The sequence below is a fragment of the Amblyomma mixtum genome, chromosome 3, assembly GCF_055824585.1.
Source record: "Amblyomma mixtum isolate Tamu chromosome 3, ASM5582458v1, whole genome shotgun sequence".
In the NCBI taxonomy this organism is placed as follows: Eukaryota; Metazoa; Arthropoda; class Arachnida; order Ixodida; family Ixodidae; genus Amblyomma; species Amblyomma mixtum.
In genome coordinates this window covers 395,444,795-395,464,577 of record NC_143014.1, presented here as the reverse complement: position 1 = coordinate 395,464,577, position 19,783 = coordinate 395,444,795, and the positions used below count along the sequence as shown (strand labels likewise).

At 48.4% G+C, this 19,783-nt stretch overlaps 1 pseudogene; it reads right to left on the bottom strand.

The window, feature by feature from the left end:
- Positions 1 to 13,154, bottom strand: part of LOC149357256 (uncharacterized) — a 40,287-nt pseudogene extending 27,133 nt beyond the window's left edge.
- Between the last annotated feature and the right edge of the window lie 6,629 nt (positions 13,155 to 19,783).

Below are 19,783 nucleotides of genomic sequence, written 5' to 3'. Positions count from 1 at the left end.
CTGCGCGTCGCTCATGGAACAAAACGTCTAGAATACAAGCCAATACTTACATGCGCACAAACAGCGTACCTTCCCGAGTTAACAGAGGCTGAGTTGTGGAACATCATACGTAGAATGAAGATGTTTAAGCCGCCAGGTTTTGATAAGATCCGTGTGCGCGATCTGTACTGCAACTTTAACATATTAAAAGGCGTGATACTCAAAATACTAAACGGCTTATTAGAAACCGGAATAATGCCCAAACAATTGAAAATATCGATAGTGAGACCTGTGTATAAAAGCGGAAAAAGAAATGACTGCGCAAACTACAGACCGATTTCTATTATATCTGCTCTTGCGCATATCTTGGAAAAACACGTGGGATTAGTTATGCAGTCTTTTTGCGAGAAGTTTTCTTTAAATAACCCGGCACAATACGGCTTTACAAAGGACCGGAACACAACTACGCTCTTAGAAGAATTCTCGGATAACACCGCAATTGAAAACAATCATCTTACATTAGCACTATTTTTAGACCTATCGAAAGCCTTTGACACTATTGATCACGAATTAATGTTGTAAAAATTAGAAAACATGGGTTTCCGGGGACGATTTCATCAATTCTTTCAGGGCTATTTCACGGATAGAGCACAGTGCGTTAGAATTGATGATAAATACAGTGAATTTAGGGCGATCAAATTTGGTGTTCCACAAGGAAGTACACTGGGCCCATTACTATTCAATATGTACGTCTCTGAACTCGGTTTTTTGGAATTAACGTCGAGAATCTTTCAGTATGCAGACGACATAGCACTAGCACTAGAATTCACTGATCTTCATTTTGCAAGCAAAAGCTTTCAGCAGGATATATGCAAGGTAATAGACTGGCTTGCCCAAAACTCAATTTATTTAAACCAGCAAAAAACGAAACTTCTCTGTTTTAGAAACCCGCACAAGCGAGTACTCCTAAATGAGTCACTTTTTTTACATGGCTCGCATTGTGATCCGTGCACATGTAATGTCATACCATTTGAACCTTCAGTAAAATATCTCGGAATAATATTTGATGGGCATATGACATGGAATAATCATGTGCAGTATATATGTAACAGGCTTAGAGCCGTGTCCGCGATGATGTACAACCTCAGAGGTAAGACTTCGATGCACTTAAGGCGCGTCATATTCAAGGCACTAGCTGAATCTATTATATCCTACGGCATTACATTATATGGCGCCTGCTCTGATCACAAAATGGGATCCATAAATCGCATAATTAAAAGAATTGTAAACAGTATAACTTATGGTACTATGCTGCAGGATGTTGATAAGGAGGAAAAATGCAGTATACTAGGTGTACTCAGAATCGTGGCAACTCAGATTTGAGGCGTCACTGCGGTGCCAGTGACCAAGCCAGGGTTGTGGCTACCTCGGCGAAGCTGGCGAATAAAGAGCGTGAAGCTGCTGTTGGGATAGAACGCAGTATCGAACGCCACGCTGAGACAAAGGACGAGAGCCCGATTATAGATGAGCAGTGCATTTCAGAGGAAAGCACTGAGAACGATAAGCCAGCTGCGGAGGACTACCTTCAGGGGAGCGAACTGCTCATTTCCGGGGCAGCTGAAGGTCCGTCTGTCAGCTCTGTGGAGATGACCATCTGTTGCGAAGGCAAAGAGGTCAATTTTGTGCCTAATGAAGGATCACGCGATGCATGTCAAGGGCTGGAGGAGACAGACTGGGTTCAGGCGGTGCACGCGGTAAGATCAAAGCGAAAAAGGAAAAGGGCAAGAACCAAAAGGAAACGGTTGAAATGTCAGGCCCTAAATTCACGTGCGCGAACAGGTGCTAGTGTTAGCACAGATGGAAGTGCGGCAGAAGGGAAAGAAAAACCTTCCCGCATTGGAGCTGGCAAATTTGCGGCTAAAGTTACTGGTCAGGCGATACGCGGGGATTGTTCTAAACCTGACCGCAGCAACAGAAAGGGAAGACCGCATCTTCCAAGCAGAGCAGGAGGGGGGTTTTTTCAAAGGGCATCGGCCTGCGGGAAAGCCCAGGCCACCCCTACCTGACAGAAAGGCGGCAAGGGAAAAGGCAAAGCCACCCATGAGACCGGAAGGCGCTAAGTTGCGCGACCGTAAGCGCATGCGAGCACAGGGATTTAGCAACAGAGGCCACGCACGCAGGCGTGTCCAGCGTGCGCAATTGAAAAGAAGGATGCGTCCTTCACTTTCGGCACTGGATTCCGGGAAGCGCGCAGGGCGAAAGGGTAGCCGAGCTCAGTGCTGGGGGCGAGAACAAAGAACAGCTTCTCGCTCTGGTCGCTGTGCGTCGCCAAAAGCCGGTTCTCGACTTTGCATGCGCTACCAAGGCTTTCTGAGTGTGTCGAGGGGGCGCGGAGACGACAGAGGGAGTCGTAGATGGCTTTTTTCAGTGGCCTTTTGTAACGAAATGACTACAGTGTCATCAGTCAAAGCGCGACCCCAGCGGGCGCGTCTGAAGGGCTAATCCCTTCAACGCGGCGGAGGTGAGTCAGCTTTCACCCCCGCGTAGCCATTCGAAGTAGCTTTTTTTTGTTCCTTTTTTGTGTGTGCGAAATCAAAAAGGGAAGGGCTACTTTGTTTTGAGCTAAAGATTTAGAGTGATCGGACGTTACTGTGTTTTCTCTTAAAATTGAGAAAGATTAAACTCTGAGTTAGAAATGAGAGTTCAATTTGACATGCTACCAAGTTATGAGAGCACTAAAAGGAGTGTAGCGAAGATTCCTGAGTAGGCCATGTGCTGTTTGCATAGTTAGAACCGTTCAGAGCATTCAAGTTTTGCTGTGTTTGAAGGTTGGCACAGGTTTCTTTTGTATCGATAGTAGACTCAGCCGTGTCAGACTTGGTTGAGGTACATGGCGGTTGTAGCTACATTAACGGCAGTGTAGCTAATGCCTTGCGAAGGCAAAGAAAGTGCGTGTATTTGTGCTCATTTGCGTACTCGTGTTTACTGGCGCGTGGTTAGTTATCCGATTGCGGTATTCGGATATTAACCGAATGAAGTGAAGGTGCAGAATTTTGTGTAGAACATTGTAGCAGCTTGTGTATAGGTTATGGTGCCTGACATAATGAGTATAAGTATTGCGCCAGTACTGGAATGAGTACGGATTCTGATGAGCAGTCGTATCTTTGTGAGGTTAACTGGAGCAGTTGATTCTCAGTCTCGAGCGATCAAGGTTCTTTGAGAAGAGCCAGGGGATTAAACTGAGCGTGGGCCAAATTTTAAGCAGACTTTCGATATTCGGGTGGTATTGGGGATCAGAGCTTGGTTGATAAGGAATGGAGTTTCTATTCAAAATTTGTAGGCTTTGACACACCACCGCTTATTGTACAACGTGGCAGTCTGTCTTTGGCGACCTCAGATGTGACGCGGACGCTCGCTTTGACCCTAAATGTGGGCAAAATTGCGAGATCAGTATTCTGGAGCAGGATTTTGTGTGGTACTAAAAGGAAGCCTGGTGGGTCTTGAGTGAATTCCGAACGCTTGCGCGTGGAGCGGCGCTTTGTTGTTTGGAACGTCCCATCTGTGCTTTCCTTTGTTGGTGGTTTGGTGTTTTGGGTTTGCCTTGGAAGTTGATGTTGCAAGCCAAGATATCAACGTGGACGCGAGCCCATCTCTTCCTGCCCAGCGGTGGGGATCGCTGGCCATTCGAGATTTTCCGCGCCGCGGAGGAGCTATTAAGATCGACGTCAGCGGGTCTCGTTTGGAGCCAGCCAGCACACCTGTTTCTACTGTATAGATATAGCTGCGAGCAACTTCAGCGTGATTACTTTCGGGCCTGCCGCCATGGACCGCACGCACAGAGAGGACCCAGGTGACAGCTGACTTCAATTACGGAGTTTGCCCGGTCGGAGTACAGGACCAAAACGAAGGGGCTGAGTTTAAGCAAAACCAGGCCCCCTTTCCGAAGTGCCTGCACGTGTAGAACGCCGCCGCCGCCTCGGGGAGACGAACGTTATCTTCCCCATTTGCCGTGGCCATGCCGGGGAACAAAGGGCCTCGTTTCCTGTGGCTCTTTGGCGTGCCAGGCACCGCGACAAGCCGGCGGGCATCATCTCCGACCCTCGCGAACATCTGCAAGCACGGGGAACCACTTTCGGCCTTTTCGTGACCTCGCGTTCTGGCCTCGAGCGGCGGGTGGCATTTGATGATCAACAGATGTCAGTGACCCGCAGAAACCTTCGGCTGGCCGGGGGCCACCACCTACCGCAGTCGACGCTACCTCGACGACAACCTTCTTTCCCTCAGACTCAACATGTGACGGGGGCGTGGCCCTAAGTGCAGTGGTGTGTTTGTGCGCACAAGTTTGTGTTGTTTGTGATCTGGGCCCCTCCCACCCCGGCGTGGGCGTCCGCAACCTAGGGAATTTAGGGAGGGAGAACAGTATAAAAGTCGCCAACGAATGCGGCAGGACAGCCTCTTTTCAAGCCCCACTTGAGCCTCATCTCAGCTCTCACTAGAGCCTCCCATAGAGCCTCATTTGGAACCTCACTTCTAACCATGATGTAAAAAGATGTAAATAAACCCTCTTGTAATCTTCCTCCCATCACTTAACTCTTTGACTTGGCGGCACTCCTGTCCTGATGGTGGTGGGAACGGGTTCGAAGCTTGACCACGGTTCCGTCAAGCAGCGAGCAGCAGCAGCAGCAGGGAGCTAGCAACGGCTCCGAACCGACCCATCTTCGCCAACTGGTGGCAGCGTCAACAGTTTCTTCCCCTTCTCGGCACGACTCACCTGCGCACCACTGCGCACCACAAACAGATGAACGGCCTAGTGGAACACTTTCACAGCAAACTTAAGACCACACTCACCGCCCTCACTACAGCAATTGAGTGCGATCAGGGCTAAAAGGCCATCAGCAACATCAAGAGTCCACGTCATGCAGCCTATCTGAACCACAGGTGTGCGGCGACGCAGTGCCGCCTGCGCGCGGTGGGCCACAACAGCGTTCCGCATTGTGCTAAAACAAGATTATCGTAAATCCGGTAGAATAAAATAATAAACATTAGCGGGATCGTTGGGACGAAAAAAAATTGCAACACTCATATAAATATGCAGACGAAAGGATATTTAGATACAACGCAAGGAAATAAACAAAACGCGAAGTGGTTGTTTGATGGTTTCCTGCGTTTTCTTGGCTCATGAATCAAATTAAATCAATTGAGTTGGGGATAGCTGTTTGTAGAGACTGAATAACACTCATCTGGGCTTCTCGTCATCGTATTATAGTAGGTGACGGCGTACCTCTTCGCGATGCAGCATCAGCCGCTCATTGAGACAAGGTAGATATTGAACATGTCTCATTTGAGAACCTGTGCGGAGAGATACAGGAAACTCGGGATGCACTTGCACAAGTGGAAGCGCTGATCTCCTGACTCAGAATGAGCAGGAAACACTGAAGAGTGAAGGCTGAGAATAGCCCGTGCATATTGGACGCACATGAACCTACTTCTAGGCGTGCTAGAACCGCAGGTTTCAAAGCGTGGAGCTTCCCTTTCGGATGCCAGACGCCCTTCTGAAGTTCCCTGTACTATACAAAGTGACATTCTTCCCAAGTGCACTCCCAAGTGAAAAGTACATTACCAAATGCAAGGTAATCGGCTCATTATTGCAAATGAATCGTTTCACTCGAGTCCTTTCCAGAAACGGCCTTTGCCAATATATTCCCAGTATTGGGCCGAATACCTTATCTTGTGGTGTTTCCCCCAAAGGCCGCCTTAGTTGCTCAGTGGTTGTGGCGCTCAGGTGCTCACCCGAAACCCGCGGGTTCGATCCCAGCCACGGCGTTTGGATTTCGGTGGAGGCGAAATTACAGAGAACCGCGTATTGTGCGATGTCAGTGCATGTTAGAAATTCCCAGGTGATCGAAATTTCCGGAGGCCTTCACTACGGCGCCCCCATAGTCTGAGTCACTTTCTGACATTAAATACCTGCGATCCAAAAATATTTCCGATATGTGCATATAGCAGTTTTCAGCGCACACCACCACAGGTGATCACCCGGTTTAGATCGTGTGTAATTCTTTTTGCGTGATGTATTTTTTTTTTCATTTAGCACATCTTGCCCTAGTTAAATCACTTGTCCATCGACACACAGCGCTTCATCAGTGTCGTCATTCTCTCTCTCTGAAAGGTGCTTGGCTGGCTCTGACATCTACCCAGAGACTCAGTAACTTTGCGCAACTTAAGAGGGGCCGAGTGAAGCTGCTGGACAAACAACAGATCACCATTGGTAAGCTTTAAAAATCTTTAACGTTCGACACTGTCAATGCGACGGCATTTAGGTGCTCATCTCGCAAAGAAGTTCTGTCACGAAACTCTCCGATTGGTCCAGAGAGGTCACGTGACCTTGTGACGTACCAAAACCTGGTCACTATGGCACGTGGCATTCTACCTTCTGGGTTGTGAGTTACCTTCCGCGCGTGGTACGTGGCTGTGAAGTTAATTCAAATAAATTCGATGCAATTGGTTAATTCTCGTGCGGCCTGTGCATGAGCCGTACAGGAGCTGGGGAAGAGAAACCTGGGTCTCTCAAGCGCCACCGGTGGCTCTGTTTGACGTACCCGCCTGCCGGGCAGTGGCGCATCGCTTAGCCGCTGCTCCACCGCGCAAGCAGTGATGTGAGGACTCCGTGCGTTCTATGAATGCGATCTAGAGGGTCGTGACGTAATTAATTCAGTAGACTAAGCATAGGGCGCAGCCCAACTTTTAAATCCCAGGATATCGAAAATATTGCAATTTGGCCAACCCTGAAAAACTAAAAAAGGTTAACTACGTTTTTTTTTGTATAGTTTAGTTGGTAATCACAGCCCATACAATAGAGAGCCCTCACTGCGGTGGAGAAGCCGTTTTTCAAGATACCAACTAGAAGTATTTAAAAAGAACAGAAACCGGGAAACCGAAACCGAAACTGGGTTTCCACCAAACGATTTCGTCACGGCCGACCGTATATGGACGTCAGGAATACTGTCACAGAACCTATTGTGTCCGCGTTGATTGGCGAAGCTGGAGAATCTAGGTGAGAGCTTGGATCACTAGTTGACTGAAATGAGGAAAAAATTCAGGAGAGCACTTTGTTGACCTAAAGTGCGATGAGGCGGAAGCCTTAAGCGAAGTGTTGATTAATAGTGGAATGCGACAGCGTCTTGCAACGCTACCAGGGAGTCCGCAGAACGTCATCGCCCGTTCGGCTCTAAGCCTATCTCGTCGGTAAATTGGTTTTTGTGGAAAGCAAATGTATCCGTCTCGCACATCTCGGTGGACGCCTGAACCTCGCCGTAACGGGAAGGCAGGAAGATGGGAGTGAACGAAGACACCGTATTCACTAGACACGGCTCTGTTCATTTCAAACCATCGAGCTTGCATGGCGGAGTGGTTAGCGTGCTTGTCTCGCACTCCATAGACCCTGGTTCGATTCTCCAACTAGACCAATTTCCTACTCGGTTTTATTTATTTATCTGGTCTGAGTAGAAAGATTAATTAGGTTAATCAGTTAATTAACAAATTAACTAAACCCAGTCCCACTAACTTGGAGCATCACTATACCATCCCATTAATTGGTTGCATGGTCACAAGCCAAAGTAAAATTAGCCCCGTTTGAAATTCGCGCACTGTGACGTCCCGACCGTTTGGACCAATTGAAAACCGTGACACCTCTGTCGACAACTCCTACTTACTGCGATCAGGCATTAAAGGTTTCCGCCTTAAAAAGCAGCTCGATATTCTGTCCAGCAAACGGAAAGCGAATATCGACGGGCGTGCATCCAGTGACGTCACACACGCAAGGTCAGCGGGGAATTTGGAAATTCCCCGCTGACCTCTTCGCCGCAAAATTCGGCACAAAGGACCACGAAAGTAAGTAGAACGGACTGTTAAAGTTTCTCTAAAATCAAAGGAGGTAGAAGAAACATTACAGTTACACTTTCAATCTGTTTAATAGCGGATTATGGTGGATTAGGTGCTCGTAGTTGTATAATTCGATATGATATTCGCATGAAAAGTACTCATACATTTCAGGTGTTGACTAATGCGTCCCATATAAGTTTGGAGTTTTGGCGGAAAAATCGCAAGAACATTAGACGCCTATTGTATAGAGCACAGTAGCGAACCTAATTACTATCGCATTTTCATCTTTAATAATGGGGTTGACAAGGGCGCCAAGGTTTCTGACCCTTAGCACCATTTGAATTTTCGAAATGTATAGTAGTCCATCCGCCTAAAACAAAGTTGTATGAAACAAGCTGGATGTTGCACCGCGTTGCAAAAAAATTTCTTTATGCTTTTTGTGTTGCACTATTAAGACATGATAGTTGATATTCTGTATGTATCCGTATGCCGACGTAAAGAGCCCTGATGCCTTTGTATGTAGATACGGTTGATTTGGGGGCGAACACATTCAACAGGATGTGAAACGGCTCGAGACCGTATGCCTTTACACATGGTGACAGCCGCTGAATCTTTTTTTGGAAGCACTGGTGCTGTTACAATGCCCTCCGCTTCCTCATGTGAAAAAGAACCAGGTTAAAAGCACGCAAAACCTTTTGGGCTGTTACGCAAGTAAACAAAAAAAAATCTGCATTACGTACTGCTAACTCTAATGGAATAGTAGGGATAGGGGTGGCATTATTTTCTTTGACTGTTTTCGGTTAAGCAGACAAGATCGCTACTGGTAGACCAGTTATGTTCTAAGACGCCACTTAAGTCCTGAGAAAGCTGAGTAGAGGAGTGAACTGTACTTTTCCAGCACTGAGAGATGCAGAGCTGCTGAAAGGCCAAGACCTCTGTAGAAAGCGTGGGCAGAGTTGGCTGTGCCCTTCGGGGATGTTACTGACATGGTTCACTAGACTATGCCATGCTGCCTCAAGCAGCTCGCCATCCCTACCATAAGTGCAAGCACAGCAGCACACGTGATTGATCAGCACAGCAGGCTCCATCTGCGTTGCTACTACGACGCTCAATTGTCGAACAAAAGGGGACCGACGACGCAGTAGGTCCGCGTACTCTGGCTGTGAGCGCAGCGCACAGGCAGGCACAATGTAGCGAGCAGGTTCGTTCGACGCGATCGGTTAGGTTAGGCACCGGCGGGTCGTTTTCCCCCTTCCGATTGTGATTCGTTGACCAGCGCCGTTAGTTGCACGGTTCAGCAGGCGGCGTCGAGGAGGTTTCTCATGGTCGCAAAGGGCCGAAGACCAATTTTACCCCAAAAAACGAACGAATTGTCAAGGGCGCTCGCAATTAAAGTTAGTGGCTGGAAAGTAAAGCCTACTTTGCACGAAACCGCGCGCCCGGCGCGTCTCCAGAGATACGGGGTCAACTAAGCCCGACCCTGGCGAGCCTTAGGCCCCGCCCACTTGCATATACCTTCCAATGTGCACTACGAATGGGTTAAATTGTACGAAAGCACAAATAGTATCTACAGCTCCGCGGAGCTGCCGGAGCTGGTGAATGAAGCGGCAAAGGACCGAGTGGAAAGAGCGTTTGGAGTCTGTTTCGCCAGCTTTCAAATCGCCTTTTCTTAACTGCCTTGCATGTTGTCTTCCATCCCTAATAACCCATTTTTGTTAAGATGCTCGAAGTTGACTGCCCCAACCCGCTACGTTTTGCCAGGCTAGCGTACGGAGACTCAAGGTGCTCTCTATACTTGCAACTGCCTTATACTATCATTGACCATCGTGCCATCATCATCCTTCATCGACCGCGGGGATCATCTGACCAGCCTTAGCATGCTCCTTCGAAAGTTAACTAGCGCCTGCAGGGTGCTTAGAGTTTCTCGGCGGTTCCGCGCTTGTAAATCGAGGGGCGTCAAAAACGAAGCCACGCGGGCACACAAAGCCTATAGCCGCAAAGCCCCAAAACGTGCCTAAACTCACCTGGCCGCCTGTGGCGCCGGCATGTATCTGTTTTCTTTGGCTTCCAACATTCAGGTTGTCTTTTTTCTGCTTTCTGTGTGGGATAAAAGCGCACTTGCGGTTTCAAAATAAAACTTGCTTTAACACTGAACCGCGTAACTCGTACTGCTGTCGGTTCAGAGTGTTCGGAGACGACGACCTGTTTAAACTTCGAATTACAGGCAGCCTGGACTCCGAAGCAGTTTTGTAAAGCCTCTGTATGGTTTGTCAGCCTCAGAGATTCGTGGCTTCTTTCCTCCTATTTTATCATCATACGTGTTCTTGCGAGATTGACCTGTGGCAGCGATACCTGTATTTGTATTTTTGTTCGTACTCTTTTCTACCTTACATGAATGAGCTTTGTTTTCACTGAGGTTGGCGTCTTTTCTTGCTCAGGTGCCATAACCACACGGCACCTGCTCAAATCAGGCTCCATGTCGCGGGTAATGTGCCGATGCTTGCTTTCAGGAATTATGTCCTCATAGCTGTCCATTAGCGGCGTTCCATCCAGGTCCTCTTCATCCAAAGTCGCCTCAGTCTATGCAAGGCCTGATGCTGCAGCTACAGGTGCTGGCTCAGATGTTGACTCCTTGGGACCTCGCTAAGCAAGCCCGGCAACAGATTAATCGTCTGCAGTGGGCGAGTGCAGGCACCCGGCAGCCTCTTGATCCAGGAACTGTGGCAGCAGCAGTGCATTGCGCTCGGGGAAGATATCTGTCCAGCTAACGGTCCCGGTACCTTGCTCCCATCTATATACCGGTCGTCACTTCTGGGCTGCAAACTGGGATCAGGCTGCTGTGGCGTCGGTTGTGGAGAGCGAACCGGACTTGGAGTGCTGTCTTGCAGATCAATGCCAGAGTGGTCGCTGTCAGTGTCCGTGGGTGTCGGCAACTGTCTGGATCGGTCACTGTAAATTTTTGTCTGCTCTGAATGGCATGCCTCCACTTCGCCATTTGCCTGCTCCTCAGGATGAGACTGCATGAAGGTGCCCTCTAGGATCTGGCCAGTGGTGCCAAGGTCAGGGCTAGCTTCCGAACTGTTCGAATGTGGTGTGGAAAATGTGACCCTCCGCCCTGATGGATCTGCAGGTATTCGCTGCACCTCCTCGTCGAGATCTATGGGCGTCGGACATGTGCGAGCATGTTCTTGTCGGGACCCTTTCGAAGGACAACTGGCGTGGAAGTAACAGGTGGGAGGTTCACGAGTCGCCGGTTCAAAAGGGACGCAGGTGCGCTTGTAGGTCGGTGTGCCGCGGAGGTTGTCCGTTGAAGATGGCCCTCCCACAGAGTGACGGAAGGCGTGCACAGGATCGATACTGCATCCTCCTCCGGCTTGCTTTGCGGGGTATAGTAGCTGGCAACCGGAGCAGGCATTGAGGCACACGATTCACTCAGTGCTGTCTTGTCGGGAGCAAAAGGCATACCGGGTGGCTTTGACGCCTCTGCAGCACCCACAGTGGCCCTCACTGCAGCCACCTGCGTTGGCAGGCGAGGCGTGATGCCCCTGCGCGGCACACGAGTTGGCACAAACCCCGGGTACTGCTCTGGTGTGGCAGGCTGGTTTCGCCAGCTTGACGCTAGATTGAGCTGCGCTTCCGGCAGGGGCATTGACCGCGCGAAGCTCTGCATGAGTTCCTGCGAGGCGGAAAAATTCTCCCGCATCTCGCGAACGCATCAGTGTTGCATCCTCCCCTTCTGAAACAGCTCCTGAAGGCAGCCGGTCAGCGGCAGGACAGCATGGGGTCGTACGCCCTGCAGGAAGTGCAGCACCACGTAGCAAATCCAGGTCGGCTCGACCAGCTCGCAGAAGAAGTTGACAAACTGCTCCTCCTCCGTGGAAGACAGCGGCACTTGCAGAAGCGGCTCCAGCTGCTCACGGGCTTCACGCACTTTCGATTTTATGACCAGTGTTATAACGCATCCGAGTAGCTGCTCCAGGCTGTAAGAGTGACCGTGCCCGCTGATCAGCTCCAGGGAGTAGATGATTCGAGAGTTGGCCAGCAGCACGTCCAGCTTCAGGGTCATCTTCTTAGGCGTGGAGGCCACCTCCATGTGGCCGAGGCAGCGCAGGGCCAGCCGGTGCTGGCACTGAATCATTAGGCGCTCGGCGGGGCCCCAGAGGGCGCCCAGAAGCGGCCGCAGTTCAGCACCGGCCTGTCTTGTCCCTGCAGCATACTCTCCATCCCTTCCTCATAGTTGCCATGGACGAGGTGCCAGATATTCTGGACAAGACTATGCACGTCAGAGCTCAGGAGAAATGTAGACAGGAAAGGCTTCAGCTTTTCCTTTACCGGTAGATAGTCGTGGATGGCGAAGGCGGAGATGTGTAGTAGGAGGTAGTACGTGACGACGTGCGGCGGCCAAGCCTCGACACCACGTATAAGACGGATATCGGTGGCGCAGTGAATGCTTGGTGACAGGTAGCTCACTCGTAGATGACTGCCGTAGCTGGCCGCATCTCCCAGGCCCGCCTCTACCAGCACGATGTTCACCAGCAGTCTCCTGCCTCGGTCATTCCTGGCCTGTTGGCACCAGGTCTGGAGGGTGGTGTACGGGTAGGCCAAGGAGCCCTTGCTCATCGGTTGGTCGGGCAGCACCGCGTACGGCAGCAACGAGAGCAGTACCGAGACGCTGCCGAGCCGCAGGCGCGCTACGTCTTGCCACACTGCCAGCAGGCCTGGCTTGGTCATCTGCTTGTCTCGAGCTTCCCCCACCAGCCGGTGCCAGAGGCGTTGCTCCTCGAAGTGACTCAGGATGCGTTGACTCGTCATCACCTCGTCCTGACCAAAGCAATCAAGCAGCGGCCCGCAAAGTCCAGTAGCAGCAATATCTCTGGATGTTCGGAGCGCGCGAGGAAGTAGAAGCAACGCGAACCCCGTGACAGAAAGGCTCGGGCTCCGGATCGGCTCGAGAACGGAATAAAAAAATATTTCTTTGTTTACACCAGATGTCCGCTGTGACAAGTCAACATTGAACAAGGCGAACCACTTTTACCTTGCTTCACCTTGCACACCTGTTGGCCGGAAGCAACCACAGTTCCCGGTACTGCTAACTCTGCTGTCGCGTCTGCTTTCCTTTCTACCTTGGTGGCCCATTTTAGATGTCCGTCTACAATCATCCAGAGCCTCAGCGGACAGTTCGAGTCGTCTCTCTTTGCTGAGCTCCCTTGCATTCTCGACGCAACTCGCCTGCGCACCAGCGTGTACCACCCCGAGACGAATAGCCGAATGGAACGCTTCCACCGCCACCCCATGGCTGCGCTCACCGCCCTCGCTACACCAGTGGAATGCTTTCAGGGATATCAGGGCATGAGCAACACCAGGAGTCCGCGTCTTGCACCCTATCTGAGCCGCAGGTGTACGCCGGCGCGTGCCGCGTGTACGCGATGGGCCACAATGGCGCACCGAACTCTGCTGAAGCAATACTGACGGAAATTGGCGGTGGCTTGTCAATGTGTCTTGCATTTTCAGGCTCTTGGACGTCAGTACTGCACATACTTTTTTGAAGTATCGTGTGGTCAGTGTGGACTTTAATGCCGACTGAAGCGGCGATCTGGCTGCATTTCCCACTCGCGCTTCTGCGGCTGTTCTTTGAGCGCGCGCTCCCGCCGTCTCGTCGTTCGTTGCTTCGTTTCGTTTCGTAACACGGCATGGCCGCTGTCTATGCACGTGACCATAGGAGATAAATAAAGAGGCGCACTTACAGCTGTGCTTGTTGCCACGTGTCATCAAAAATGAGTGTTGTGCCTTTTGTCTTTTGTTTTGTGCTGTGCATATACGTAAGCAGGCGGGAAATGCAACGCGCCCTGATTTTTTAAATCTCGCTCCGGTCATCCACGAAAATGGCCGTACGAGATTCTGGCATTCTACTCTAAACAGGATGTGCCCTCGCGATGCACGCCAACGTGTTCAGGCAGCCCTTCATGCCCCCGCCGCTCTTATCAGTGGTCGCAGTGTTTCGGGAACAGCAGGTAGAGCAGGCGACATGTGATCGCCGGCATTTTATTTATTTATTTATTATTCACTTATTTATTACCTGCATCGCCTGTTTTAGGCATTGCAGCAGGGGGGACATCATCGCAACAAAAATCACTTCGCAAAATCACATGCGCAAAACGTGGTAAAAAGCATCACTTGCTAGCACTGAAACAACATTCGGTGGCAAAGCATTCCAGTTTCTAATCGTACGTGCAAAAAAAGAATAACGCAAGAGGTCACTTTTAAAAGAAAGTTCACGAACTTTCAGAGAGTGGTCACGCCTTTTTTATATATAAGATGGAGGTTTTATGAATAGATCCCTACTTATACCGGTTTTACAGTGGTATATATTATGAAAAAATTTTAACCTCAAATCTTTTCTGCGCTCCTTCAGCTCCTGCCATTTCAGTTTAGTTTTAATTTCTCGCGCACTAAGATTTCTACTCCAATTACCGTGAAGAAACCTCACTGCCCTGCTTTGTACCGTCTCAATTCCATCAACAAATTCGGCAGTATACGGATCCCAGCACACGCAAGCCTATTCTAATAACAAGCGGACATTAGTAAAATATAACTTTTCTTTGAGACTACTTGGCAGCTGACTGAAATTGCGTCTTAAGAATCCCAACACCCGAGCAGCTTTAGTCTTTACGAAGTTAATGTGTTTTGCTCATCTAAGATCTGACGTAAAAAGAATTCCCAGGTATTTATGTTCTGAAACGCTTTTTAAATCTGCGCTACCTAATGTATAAGTGTTTATTTGATTGGACCTCTTTCTTGTAAAAGTGACGTGTACACACTTTTCCACGTTAAGAGACATCTTCCATTTAGTGCACCATTCCAGTACTGTATCCAGATCATTTTGCAAACGCTCATGATCACGTGCATTATCAATCACCCTGTAGACCACATAGTCGTCATCAAACATTCTGATAGATGACTGAATACCTTCAGCAATATCCTTTATAAAAAGCAAAAACAAAAGAGGAGCCAAAACTGAACCCTGGGGCACTCCTGAAGTCACATCAACATAAGCAGATTAACATCCAATAACAACCACGGTCTGCCGCCTTTGGGAAAGGTATTCTGCTATCCACATAATGATACTTTCGTTAAGTTTATACGTTCGCAATTGGGAGACGAGAAGGTCATGACGAACAACGTCAAACGCTTTCCTGAAGTCGAGAAAAATACAATCAATCAGTTGTCTATTGTCGACAGCTACTGCTAAGTCATGTGTAAATTCAACTAGTTGCGTTTAACAAGGAAACCCTTGACGGAATCCATGTTGACTAGGATGAATAAGAGTGTACTTGGTGAGATGAGACATAATGCAGCTATAAAAAATATGTTCCATTGTTTTGCACACTACACTTGTTAGTGACGCCGGTCTGTAGTTCTCCACGTGGTGTTTTGGTCCCTTCTTATCTACGGGAACAACACGCGCCATCTTCCAATCATTAGCTAATGCAGTTTCAACCAAACTCTTTTGGAATAAAAGCAGAAAATATTTGGACAATATCACTGAACATTTAGAGATTAACGCGACAGGAATGTCGTCTGGACCACATGCTTTGTTTGCTTTAATGCCGTCCGGAAGTTTTCTAATACCCATCATTCCCGCCGCGGTGGATCTGTGGTTACGGCGCTCGGCTGCTGACCCGAAAGACGCGGGTTCGATCCCGGCCGCGGCGGCCGAATTTCGATGAATGCAAAATTCTAGAGGCCCGTGTGCTGTGCGATGTCAGTGCACGTTAAAGAACTCCAGGTGGTCGAAATTTCCGGAGCCCTTCACTACGGCGTCCCTCATAACCTGAGCTGCTTCGGGACGTTAAACCGTAATAAATGAAACCAAACCTAATACCCATCACACTAAAATTGACTTCTGGCATTAAATCTACTTCAATCTGGGAAATCACATCAACCGTGCGCGAGAAGCTCAGATTGAAGACTGAAGAAAAGTAACTACTGAACAGCTGAGCCTTTTTCTGCATCATCATTAACTATTACTCCATGATCTATTAGCGGAGGGATAGAGACACTGTCTTTACCATTGCGTCTATCAAATCTCCCGAATTCTTTTTGATCTTCAATTAGCTTCAGTCCAAGGTCCTGAATATAGGATTCCTTTGCCTAAATGGCCATGTTTCGGAATTCGCGTGCATGTTTATTAAGCTCAAGGTGTGCTTTAGCGCAGCCGGTTCGTTTTGTCTTGCGATACGCATGCCGCACTCTACGAAGAAAAATAAGCAGTTTTTTATTAAACCATAGTTTATCTCTGCACCGCCTGCTCGACAAGACCCGTGTCGGGATGAAAGTTTCACTGACTGTAAACAGCTTTTCTTTAAGGATGTTATATAGCTGTTCAGTGCTCAGGTCGTCTGCTAGCGCACCAAAGGTTGGATAAAAACACTCAAGGGCTGAATTAATAGCATCAACGTTGCCTTTACTGTAAACGTATACACTTTTCTAGTGGGTTTCTTAATAATTGGAAATATTCAACATGAATGTCAGCAACAAATACATTGTGGTCACTAATACCAGGCAAGACGTGCACATCTGATACAATATTGGGAGTGTTGCACAACAATAAATCAAGCACATGACCGGTGCCATCGTTTCGTGATGGCACGCAAACATTTTGCTGAAACGTATGGTCATGAAGAAAGTCAAAAAAGCAAAATATAAACTACCAGAAGCAGTAGTTCTGGGATCATTGTGTAACCAGTCAATGTAAGGCAGGTTGAAGTCCCCCCTTCACAAAATGATTTAATAGTATTGACTAGCTGCGACAGTTTGGCAATCTGTTCGTAGGTTGCATTCGAAGGCCAGGAATGCATTCGCTTGTCTAACAATCGTAGCCGCGGGAACCATGTACTTGACTTCACTCGAATCGCGCTCTCGGCGGCGCTGTTTGTAGGGCGACTCATGTTCCTGTGTTCACAGTAGTGTCTTATGACTGTGCCATCTAATGATAGTGACTGGCGAGAAACGCAATGCTGCTGCTTACAAAGCAACATTGGCTAAATAACATCATTTTACGTCAAACATCATCAGGCCTGATGCCTTTTGAGCTGTAAATCTATTTTTATTGGTGAGTGGTGAATGCATGAACTTGACCTTTTGATTTGGCTATTGGTTGCAGGATAATTTCACGGGAGGAGCTAATCCGCAACTCTTTGTCCATAGCTTCTCATAAATACCATAACTACACTTGATGCTACCCCAATTTTTGCTGCACCTGTGTTGATGTATCGCAAGGAGGCTGGAATTGTGATAGTGTGTGCTTGTTACAACGAGAACACCACAATTACCCAAGAAATATAATGATGTAATATTAATTTATTTGTTATGTGCATTGCAAGAAAGTGTGGTAATTATGCATCATGAAGTCCACACAGTAGAAGTAAAGTTACCAGCGATTTAATTCTTAGTAGGTAAGAGATCAGGCCGATTGTGTTTAGATGTTGTATTTGATCTGCCCACCCACTCATCGCCACCCTCGATCCACCTTCCTACCCCTCTGCGCCCTCCAAAAGCTCCACCCGCCACTCATATAACCGCTTCCGCCCATTTTCGCTCTGCAGAACAATTCTCTCGTGTGTGTCAAGCCTCGGCTTAGAGTAAGCATTGATAAGAGTAAAAGCATCAAAGTAACCATCCACGGAAAATCCAGCAGCTTTATAATTGTCGCATCATATGACGGGTCATGCCGCATTTTTTCCTTTTTTTTCCGTGTTGGTCACAGTGACAAAATAACTCTGCAAACATTTCAATAATTTTACAGAAAGTACACGTAAATCCAACCACAGGCTGGCTGTGGCTTCCGAACACAAGGCCTCCGTAAGTCCCGTATTAATCGCAACCACCAGTATTACACCAAAAGCGAAAAAAAAACAAAAACAAATTCCCCTATGCTTTCCTTGGTTTGTATGACTTTTGGCTTCCATATTTGCGATGTGGCCACTTCCTTGTTTCCCTAAGCATTTCTGCTCACTAGCACTTTTAGGCTCTCGGTTCTGATAGTATTGGCACCTGTCTTGACAGGTGTAGCATGTGAGGGCCCTCACGCAGATGCCCCCTGGTGATGGTTCATTCGTTGTACATTCTCACTTTTTCAAGGTGATTTGCACTGAAAATGTGTGCCTAAAGAGAAACGGCCCAAACGACATAACAGTACATGGTAATCATTGCTGTGCTTGTTTCATTTCCTTCCCTTATGGAGTGAATTATGAGTAAATAAGGCCTGCACTTGACTTTAAACAACTTCTTTAAACACGTAACCTTAGGAGCCGGTGGCGGCAAGAGTAAAATATGTCTTTATTGGTGAAACAGCTTCATTTATTAAGAAACAGCATTTTTTTGGCCCCTATATTCAAACGCGTGATGTGAAAAAGAAAGCTCTGTGATCGCAGTTTGCAAGAGTACGGAGAGTAAGCGCCAGCCTCAGCGATCAGCGTTTTATTTTTTTTATATTTTGACATTTTTCGAAGCGCTAAAACAACATGGACGCAGAGAGAGCGCAGGGACGATGTTGTTTTAGCGCTTCGAAAATTGTCAAAAGTGCACCAACTAGCCCGATCCGCTACCCTTCTGAATTTTTTTTATACAACCACTATTTGTTTTGGCAAAGGCCCCTGCCGGCGATACCCACGTAAACTTTGAAGAAGGTACCTTAATTTCTGCACTACAGTCCGCCGACTACACATGTTTAAAAGGTTAAATTTTGCGTCACCGCGGCGGACTATGGTCTGCAAATCACAGTATTTTGTACTCGCCCACCGACCTCAATTAGAGAAGCTTTACCATTTCATTTTCAGCTCGTAAAATCCTCTTCTTGAATAAAATCTGCACTATTAAATAACCTTTGCAAACAACGTTCGCCAATTGTGTCCATGGTTGACACGGGAGAAGTGGTTGGGAAGAGGGTCCTGGACCATACAGTTGCGTAGACAGCTCAGTGACTCGGTTCACCGTCAAACAACTTAAATCCGCCGTGTGCGGTCCAGCCAATTTCTGGCCTTTTTTTGTTAGCCTTAATCGCTTATGAGCCACTGAAATGTGTGTCTTTGTTGTTGCATCTGTCTGCTGTAAGGTACCACAGTACCCCAGTTCAGTACCACAGCGCACGCGCAGAGAACTCGGAGGCTCCTGCGCGCATGCGCAGGTGCTCGGAGCCCGTGCACTACTGCGGCGTGACGCTCTGTTCCGCTCTCGGGTCGTCGGCTGGCTGCAAACCTGCAGCGCCGCTAACGGTTGTCCGGGTGCACAAAAAGGCGCTACAGTGTCGTACTGAGTTTAAAGGGGGAAATGGAGCACAGTGCCACGAGGTTTTCATTTTGTCTACAGGGCGATAGGAGGTCCTTTTGTGACTCCGCCGACTTTTCTTCGGCGGTGGAAGACACTTTCATTTCTCGAAAACTCGGACCTAATAATTCCTTTCGCCAGTACCACGGTTCAAACTCACGATTGTGGTGATGACATCGAACCAGCTTGGGGCATTGCTTCTCTTATTGTTACACTTTTGGCTCTAGTTCTCGCTTTCCTTGTGCGATAAAAGTACACCCGCGTTTCTAGTACAAAATCTACATTTCCATTAGTGCGTAACCCCTCATTTTCTGTTCTGTTCAATGCGGATAGATTTTCCATCGAGGGAGGGTGACGTCACCAGATGCCCTTTTCCAAACATTTCACCCCACAAGAGCCGAGCACCAGGCCTGAAGAAATGTTGTATCCGTTGGAAAAACCGGTGATACCGTGCAGTTTTCAGCAGTCCGGGAACGGAAGTGCGCTTTACAATTGGTAGAGGTGCTGGAAGTGGTAAAGGAGTGCGTCTACTTAGAGCGCGTAGTGACCGCAAATGCGCACCACAGGGCAGAAGTAACCAAAAGAATAACAACGGAGT